Source organism: Glycine max, chromosome 7 (assembly GCF_000004515.6).
Source record: "Glycine max cultivar Williams 82 chromosome 7, Glycine_max_v4.0, whole genome shotgun sequence".
NCBI classification, from domain to species: domain Eukaryota; kingdom Viridiplantae; phylum Streptophyta; class Magnoliopsida; order Fabales; family Fabaceae; genus Glycine; species Glycine max.
This window is the reverse complement of record NC_038243.2, coordinates 42,261,789-42,270,933: the sequence shown is the minus strand read 5'-3', so window position 1 is coordinate 42,270,933 and position 9,145 is coordinate 42,261,789. Positions and strand designations below refer to the sequence as shown.

Below are 9,145 nucleotides of genomic sequence, written 5' to 3'. Positions count from 1 at the left end.
TAAAATTGAAGTTCATGATGTCCATTTGTAAAAGAGATAAAATTTAAAGATCAATTGAGATAAAATTAAAACTTAGAGTGTTTATTTGTAAAAAGAGTAAAGTTTAAGGTAGTTAAATATTTCTTCCCTTATTTTTTTTAAGGCACACGTGAAAAGAGATTGTGGAAGGAATCCATAAGTGAACTCTAATAATGGTCCCGATTATAATGAAAATGTTTATTCGTTTTGGTTTATTGGATGTCATAGCTAACTAGGCACATTATTGCCTATTAATTAAAAAAAGATTGCAGGTATCGTGGGATTATGCTTGTGGAAATATTTTTTCATTAGCATTACTACGAGAAATCTGCGAATAAGAAATTGCAACTTGACACAATTTTGAACTCAAAACAAAACAAATGTAGACAAATGGCAATGGTGAAAGTAACTATCAAGAATGTGGACTCTGCCATTGTGTTGGTTCACATATGTGCATCGCAAACCCCTTTGGTCTCTATTCAAGGGGCTGCTTGTGAAATATTCTTATTATACACACTCTCAAACAATGCAGACCTAGCAAATTTTCACTAGGTCAAACCCCTTTGGATGCTCTTAAGTTTTCAAATGCATAGGCTTTTATAACTTTCTACATAAACTTAAATTAACATTAGATATATGGCTTCCAACCTTTACTGCAACAAAATTAACATTTTAAGACGAAACTTTTGGATGATTTTTTTTTTTCCATCTGAAATGCCTCCAAATTTTTTTACATGTGTACAAATATGGAGTAGTTTATATGTAAAGAGAAAACTATGTCCATTATCCGTTTGTATTTTTTTTGAAAATTTTGCACCGTCGTAGTACTAAAATATTGTGAACATATTTAGATGGAGTTCGGACAAATTAAAAGCAAAATAGATATTTTATAATTTTCAAACTTTTAATCCCAAACTTGTACAAAATTTCATATGGATTTGGGATGAATTCTGTACTTCAACTTTTTTTTTTGTTATGGTTTAATTTTTTTCCAAACTTTTAACTCGGAAGTATATATATCATGCATGTAACAATTGAATTTATCGTAGGTCCAGGGAAAAAGTTAAAGTGAATTTGAAACGCTGGTTTCCATTTATATTTGGATTAAAGGAACATAAGTGATGAATATATAGTGAAATAAAATAGAATTAAAATTTTTATTTGAATTGTTTAAAATGAAATGAAATAGGATATGATGAAATATATTACACTCTATTTTATCTAACACGTATATTTTTATTCTCCAACGAATTGAAAGTGTGAGAGAACAAAAAATACTTAATTTTTATTCACATGGATAAAAACTATTATAAATTAAAATAAAAAACTGTTTCAATTGAAAGATACACGAAGTGTATGTCAATGTAACTATTAATTAAAAAAACTGTAATATGCTAAAATAGAAAGTGAGGTAACGTTTTTCACTTCTAATTAATGCATGTTTGGTTCTGCCCTATTATTTAACTAGATTTGCGGAATATAATGCTAAGGATGAAGCTAGAACGGCGTAAAAACTAAAAAGTTGAAACGAAAAAATGTTTCACCATCCATCCCCTAAATTTGGAATTTAGTATTTTAAAAGCAAAACCAAACGCCAAAAAAACGAATAAAAGAATTTAAAAACACCGGAATTCCCTGACTTCCACATACTATCATTTGATTAAAGTTACCATCGCTTAGATATTTCACTTCTACCGTGCAGCACAGCATCACCAGAAATGGAAACTGAAAATAAGAAAAAAAAATGTCATTATCTCTCACATGCTGTGCACTATATGCTTATATACTTTTTGTGGTTATTAGTGGAGTCATCACCTAGATAGTGTGAATCATGCATCCTTTTGTAGGGATAGGAGTAGGATAGGATAAGACTTGTAACTTATTTGAAGATCATAATAATAGCACCATTAATGCTTTTGTGCACTAATAGTAATTGTTGATTGGCCCCGTTTAACCTCTTACCATCTCTAAAATGAACAAATTATATTCTACTCTTTAGGTTGGATTGACAGCCGCCTTAGTAATGGACCCGAGTAAATGACCTGTCTAATGCAGTGACAATTTGACAACATAAGTTCTTGGCCTGCACATGCTCATCCTATGATTCCTATCTTTCTGATTGCAGTTTTCGCAATGTTCTATGTCCACAAAATTCCCGCAATTATTTCCCAAAGATTCTCCAATGATAAGCTTCTCTTCTTATCCTACTACCCTTGTATTAGTACCATTATTTGCATGCTCGTTTTTCCTGTTTTGGCGGCTTCTTCAACAATGGTCATGAAATATGAAAAAGCATCCCATTTTTCTTTATTCTTCTTTTTTTCCATTAAGGCTCTTGACTCTCTTATATCCCATTTCAAGCATTTTCCACTTCAAGACTTGGGATAGTGTAATTTGTTAAATGTTTGAGAAAGGAATTAATGCACCGAATATCAATTTTCAACGAATACGTTTATATAATACAGGAATTAGGAATTTCTCCAAATATGTTGTTTTTTAATGTACACTATATGGTCTCAAGTCTCAACACAGCCATAAGAACATTTGTTAGCTAACATGAGGCGGTGCCAGCAGATGTCGCGCAGATAAAGGGCAAATTATTAGCTAGTTTTGGGTACTGATCACTTACCTCTAAAGTTGTCTGTTACATTACATGTGTTAGGTGTCTTAATTAAATCTTTCCTTCTGAATTTGTAAAACCACATTCATTTTAATTATTTTCAATGTAAATTGATAATAAATAATTTTGATTAAATGACTGACTCATACAGTTTTGAGGACTATATTGAAAATTTACTCCAATCCTAAACTTCCTGCAACTGTGTTCACAAACTAGGGGAGTACATTGAATCAAAGAGTTCTAATTAACTATTTTAGCATTCTAATTAACTAACTAATATTACACAACCTTTCTCTTTCTCGTTTTACTTCATAGCAGTATACGCCCGTGTCTGTCATCACCCACCAGCAAAGCAAATTAAATGTTTGATTTCTTAGTATTGGGTCACTCACTCGGGTTAACAATCATAAATTTACATTGTAACAAGTTTAAGGAGCTTTTCCTTTAATCAAACTCACATGAGCAAACTTTAGTTTAGAAGACTACCAGGGAAGGCCCATTGGGAAATCATGCATGGGCTTTAATTGAGTGGCCCAACCGGACAATTGATCCAGTTCCAATTTCCTAGGCCCATTATAAGTAATGGGCCCAAAATAAATAACAACCAGCGTGTACATGACATTTTCATTTTTTGTTGAGTTGAGGAAACAGCTCAACAACAATGGCTGCTGTTGCTGCTTCTTCGTCATCAGGAACAGAGAGGGATTCCGGGTGCTGAATTTCGCAGAGGATGTTCAAACTTAACTCACTCAATCAGACCTTGATCTCAATTCTCAACTCTGCTCTTGCTTTTCTCCAACAAAAAGGTCTCTTCTTTACCCTCAATAATCAACGCACTATTCATTTTATATTTCTTCCTTTGTTACTGGAAATGCTAACTCTGTTTCTTTGGGTTTAGATGGCTTTTAGATTCTCAATTTTTTTTTTGAGAACTTTAAAAGGAAAAGCTGTTTCCTTTGCTGCTTGATCCCTCAATTGATTTTTTTTTCTTCTCAATTTTGGCATTGGATGAGTATAATGTGACAATTTGCTTACGTGTAAGACTAAAAGAATATATGTGGGTTAGAAGGGAGCAAGATTTTCATTTGTAAGTATTTTTGTGGTTCATTGGATTTGAAGCAATGACATAAATGATGGTGGGTGAGATTCAGCAGCATGTACGCAACAGTTAGTTTGTACGGTATACAAGTGCTGGCATATTTTATATGTATGTTGTATACCTTACTGAGTTAGAACTGGAATGTGTCAAAGATTTTGTAAATTTAGGATACAATACAGGGATACGACAGTTTTTTTAAATTTAGGATACAATACATTCCGAATGTGTTGACAAAAATTTATATAGATGCAGAATATTGGTAGAGAAAGAGATATTGATCATTCTCATTAATTCATAACTAGGAAGATCACAATTTACAAAAAAAATTTGTGATCATAACAAAAAACAAAAAATTCAGTTTCTGCCCTTAACCAGTCTTGGCCAACTGTATCAATAAAATCATCTTTGGTAGAACTCTGAATAAGTATTGGCTCAGTACAATAGCTTACAAATCAAAAACATCATTACTAAGATTTCTGTCTAATAATGCTAATTGTATCATTCTCCTTGCCCCTGTCACCATCAGGAATTGGTAAGCATAACTTAGATCATAAAAATAAGAATTTCTACTTGAATCAATAACTTGTAAGCATAAAAAATTGTAAATCTAATATGTATTTGTATTGCCCTTTTCTCTCTGCACCCAATTACTGGTACTATTTATTTATTTTGATTATCAAATGTCAGGCAAAGATACCAGATATTGAGAAGTGCTTAGATGTTGTTGCTACATTGCAAGCAAAGAGGGGTACTGGTGAGGTGAGGTTTGTTTGGAGCTTGTTTTCCCATATAGTATATGGCTGTAAAGTTTTTTAGGTACTAGATACTTGGGTTTTATATCTGAGGAAAATGTGTTAGATTCGAATGGTCAGATCAGCTGAAAATTTGTGCATTTTATTCTAATTCTAATTGTATATATAAAGTTTCCCTCACAGTGTATACATTGATTGCTTTATTCTTGATATATACTAAAGGCTTCCTCTTGGTTCCTAAACTCTCTTTTGAGTAATAAATGTATATAAAAAGGGGAATGTGTGTGGGAGGGGGGGCATAGCTGGCTCAAGCAGTACCCATCCAAACTGGGCCGAACTGGTGCTGTATTTGAGCCTTGTACCCTTATTAAAAAAATTGTATGTATCTAGTTGATACATACCTACCTAAGTATATACAATTTGTACTTGTACCCAGTACATGTATCATGTATGACTCACAGGTTGGTAGATAATATATAGGTGATTGCATTCAGCTTTTTGTTGTCTTCCATGAAGCAGTCGATGGCCCGGGTTGTGGGCTTGTGGCTTTGACTATAACTTTTGCTCTATTTATTGATCCAAGTGAGATACAACTTACTTGATTTGTAATTTTGTAAGAATTAGAAGTTGTGGGATATGCTGGATATTCTATAGTTCCTTACAACAGCAATGACAACAACAACCAAGCCTTTTCCCATTGCGAAAGGTTAGTTACATGAAGGAAATGTCATAATTTTCTATTGTTAATCATGTCTATAAACAAACCATTGAGTTCTAAATCCTTCTATAGTTCCTTATCATGTTGATTTTTAATTCTTGGTCATTGAGATTCATGGTTAATACAGTTTAATATTTAAGATTTTAAGGACAGATTCTTAGGACTTATTGTACTACTGCTGGTTGTTTCAGTTTTTAGTTTTATGCATCCAGTGTATATTTGCCTTTGATTTTTTCTGGCTATATTTTCTCTGTCATGAAGTTTGTAACATGAAAAAAAAAATCTTTATGTTCATTGGTATTTGTCAATTTCTAATCCCTAACATTATTCACCGTCTCAAGCTAATGATTGGAAGTCTGCTTTTGTGTGCATGACTAAATACCATGACTAATCTCTTTCCCAGCAACTAACATGCATATTACAAAGACATACATATGCACGAATATTCATGATTGTGCTGAGTGTACTGCTTCTCTTTCCTATTTATCCACTTGCTAGATTTTTGCAGAAAACTGCACATTTTGCCTTTGGGATATACCTTTGTAATTGGCTTTCTTGGTTGGTCTTTGCTAGGAAGAATCATGCTCAATATTGGTTTAGTTCAAATGATTTGAAGGTTTTTAGTTACAATGATATTTTAATTTTCAGCTAGAAAATTCCGTGTTAAAATCACTGCCTCTATAATGAGTGTGGTACTTTCTTGTTTACTGATATTGTAAAAAGTTTTACACTATGAGTATCAATGAATAAAATTTGAATTTATTGTTAAATATTTTATTAACCTGAAGGTTTAAGTTTCACTCTACATAACTGCAGGCACTTACTGCTGATTTTGAGGTGTCAGAAGAAAAATATTCACAAGCTCGCATAGAGGAAACTGATTCAGTGTGTTTATGGCTGGGAGCAATTGTTATGTTGGAATATTCATTAGAAGAGGTGCTTCCATGTTAGTTTTAGCCTTTTAGGTGTTATGGTTGTTTCTTCTTTTTCTTGTTAATTCTTTCCCTGCAGTAGCTTCATGTGAATTTACGGTGCAGGCTACTGATCTTCTACAGAAGAACCTGGATAATGTTTAAGCTAGTTTAGAAGTTCTTGTCACAGATATACAGTTCTGGAGGGACCAGGTTACAATAACCCAGGTCAGATTGCCAATTTTCACGTGCTCTATATCTGTCTGCATTTACCATACCTACCCACCAAAACTAAATTAATGGAATCAGACTTGCATTGCATGGCCAAGCATTGCCAGCACTTCACTACCTCTTAGGGAGTGCTTAGTAGGATGGATGAAAAATTTAAAGGTAGGAAATGTAGAAGAGAGGAATAGATGGGAGTGTTTGTCATTGCATTTTTACTTTCATCTCTATATATGGAAATTTTTATTTTTACGAAGCATGGCACATTGGCAGTGGCAAACTATGATATAGGTTTCTTTTTTTATTCTTAGTAAGCAAGCACAAAACGATCTGCACCCATAAGTTTCTACCTTTTCATTTTTCTCTAGCTACCAATCACATCTTTTTGGTTGCGCACATGTTGCTAATGTATGACCTACTTGACATGAATTAGTTGTAGTTCTCGATCTTCTTTTTTTATTTGATCAGGTTACAAGCCGGTGCTATAACTGCTCAAAAACTGGCAAACAAAAATCCATACCTGCTTCTAAAGTTAGGAGCTTTAATACATGCTAGTATATATAACGTTTGGAAAAACATCATATCCAGGTCCATTGGCAGGTTTTATTTAGTTTGTCCCCAGGGGTTTTTTTTTTTATTTTCCCAGCCCCGGGGTAAGTTTTTTTTTTGGACCAAGCTGTAAAATCGGGCCCATGGGGGGGGGTGGGGGGGGGGGGGTAATTAATCAAAAAGGCCTCACAGAATCTTTAGATTGTGCGTGAAATTTGTCGGTGAAATTACGCAAAGTGAAGGGACAAGACGTGTAATCCAATGTTATTATACATGCCAGGAATGAGTAAATCCATTTGTACAACTGGTCTAATACTAATAATACAATTTGTGGAAATAAAAAATGTACTAATAGAAAACAAGGTAATCCAGGATCTTAGTCTTAAAGATCTCATGGTTTGAATGGTTGAGTTAGGTAAAGTGGCACTGTTATTCATGTGAAACAGGATTCGTTGTTGGTTTCTAGCTTGACATATGGTTGAATATTATATGGTTAGCAGGCTAATTAATTTTATGGGCATAGACTCTTCACATGGGACCCATAAACAACGGTGGGTGTCAGAAGTCAAAAGCAAAATCGACCTTTCGAACCAGTCTTATTTTTATCTCCTTGTCTTCTTATTTTTTTCAGTTGCAAATAGTTATAACTTTTCGCCGAATATGTGCAGTAATGCCTCACAATTTTATTTAGGGAAAAAGGCTGCCCCTCTAATATCAGTCCAAAACCTTCTTTTCTTTGGTATTGCTGTTGTCATTATTATTGTTGTTGTAGAGAAAGACTTGACTTTAACATAACCCTGAATTTTAATTCAACGACTAGAAACACGTTATAAAGTATGCTTTGTCCATATTCCGTTCCGTGCGTAATTTAGAGTGTGCACCTCATGATCGAGACAGTGAAGTTTACATAATATTAGGATTTTGATGTACTAAATCTGAAAATAATGTAGGTCCAAATCAACCTCAGCAATTAATTGAAGGGCAGAGGATAATTTAAATCATTGAAGAATGTGATTTGTATTTTTTTTAACATTTCAATAAATTTCACGATCAAATTTGTAAGTTAATTTTCATAAAATAATAACTTATTGAAAAACATATTTAATTAAAGTATTTATGACTTTTGGAAGGAGTTTAAAAGCTATTTTTCTAAACAAATCTCTGCTGATTAATGACCATTTCTTTTTGCTGGTTAGGATAGTGGCGTACCTCTTTGAAAGGCATTGTATTTTCAGTTTGAGTTGTGTCTATACTAGATACGTTGAAAGTTGGTTGTTTAAAAGTTAGTGCCGGTCCAAGTTCGTCACCTATTATTTATGCCGTGAAGTCTATCCTAGATTCTATCACTATGTGGCTTGCTTTATAGCTTGAAGCCAGCTCTTGTATCAATATTTTGTCATGTATATTTTCTATTAATATATTATTTATTTATAGGATAACAACTAACAAAGTTGAAAAGGGCTTCGTGGGCCAATGATGTGTCACCTTAAGAACCAAAAACTTATCTCAGAGCTTTTGGTTGGTGAGGCTCTTGTACCTTAAAATATAATCGTCAGAGTCAGTTCTATCTCTGTCAAAGAACTATCCAAGGTATAGGTGTGGTTGACCTTATTAGACGGGACCTTGGCCCATTTATTGATGGTCCAATCCTTCACTCTATTGGTACGTAATTTAGACAACCTTCACAAAAAGTCACCCACCACTTCCCCTTCAAGCCATTAATTTCCACCGTATTTTTTGTTTTTTTAGTGCCGCTTTTGTGATATCCCCATTCATTTCGCCCTTGAAATTCAGTTGTTTTTGTTTATCCCTCGTAAACGTGTAAGACACTAAAATCTAATCATAAAGGTGTATGCTTTTCTCTCTCAAGGTTTAAGTTCGGATCATCCAAAAGAAGCTTAACGTAGTTAAATCTGAGTAGTAAGTACTACTCATTCTAGTGGGTCATCAAATTTGAACAGGGTAAAACAAAACAAAGAGGTTGATCAATATTTCAAATTGGGAAAATATAGGTTGGTTAAATGTGAAGTTTGAGATGTTTACGTTTGCATGCATATGCTGTTACATTCAGAGTAGAAATCTTTTATTTTTTTTATTGATGAAGGTATCTTATTCAAATAAACAAAAATTCATATCTAAAAAGCGATTTTCAAGGGCATATGCTTCATAATTATGTCACTTTCATTACTATTACAGGAAATTGTTGAGATTGACTATAACTATTCTGCTCAAATTAAATGCTTTCTCACAACA

At 33.4% G+C, this 9,145-nt stretch overlaps 1 pseudogene; it reads left to right on the top strand.

The window, feature by feature from the left end:
* Positions 1–408: 408 nt before the first annotated feature.
* On the top strand, positions 409–6,980 carry LOC100789227 (probable prefoldin subunit 3; annotated as a pseudogene).
* The last annotated feature ends 2,165 nt before the right edge of the window (positions 6,981–9,145 follow it).